This window comes from Dipodomys ordii, unplaced genomic scaffold, assembly GCF_000151885.1.
Source record: "Dipodomys ordii isolate 6190 unplaced genomic scaffold, Dord_2.0 Scaffold1, whole genome shotgun sequence".
Classification (NCBI taxonomy): Eukaryota; Metazoa; Chordata; class Mammalia; order Rodentia; family Heteromyidae; genus Dipodomys; species Dipodomys ordii.
Window position 1 is genome coordinate 23,534,063 of NW_012267217.1, and position 379 is coordinate 23,534,441.

Genomic DNA, 379 nt, shown 5'->3' on the forward strand with positions numbered 1-379 from the left:
AGCGCTCTCCGCGGGGCTCCACCGTATCCCCTCCCGTCTCTCGCGGCAGTGGGAGAGGAGGGACCAGCGCCCGAGCGCAGAAGGAGGAGGGGCGACCGCCGGCCTGAGGAGGCGGCGGCAGCGGCGGGGGAGGGGGGGGCGGCGGCGGAGACAAGGGAAGATGGCGTCTGCGCATGCGCCCCGGCGCCGCAGACATAAAGCCGGGTCCGGCTGGGGAAGGAGGCGGCGGGTCTTCGGACTTAGCCGAGCCGCCGGCTTTCTCCACGGAAATTGCCGAAGGCGCGCGGAGCCGCCGACGCCGGGGGCGGTGGGGGTGGGGCCTCTCGCTGGGAGAGCGAATCCCGGTCGCCTGCCGAGGGTGGGGGAAGGGGGTGGAGGG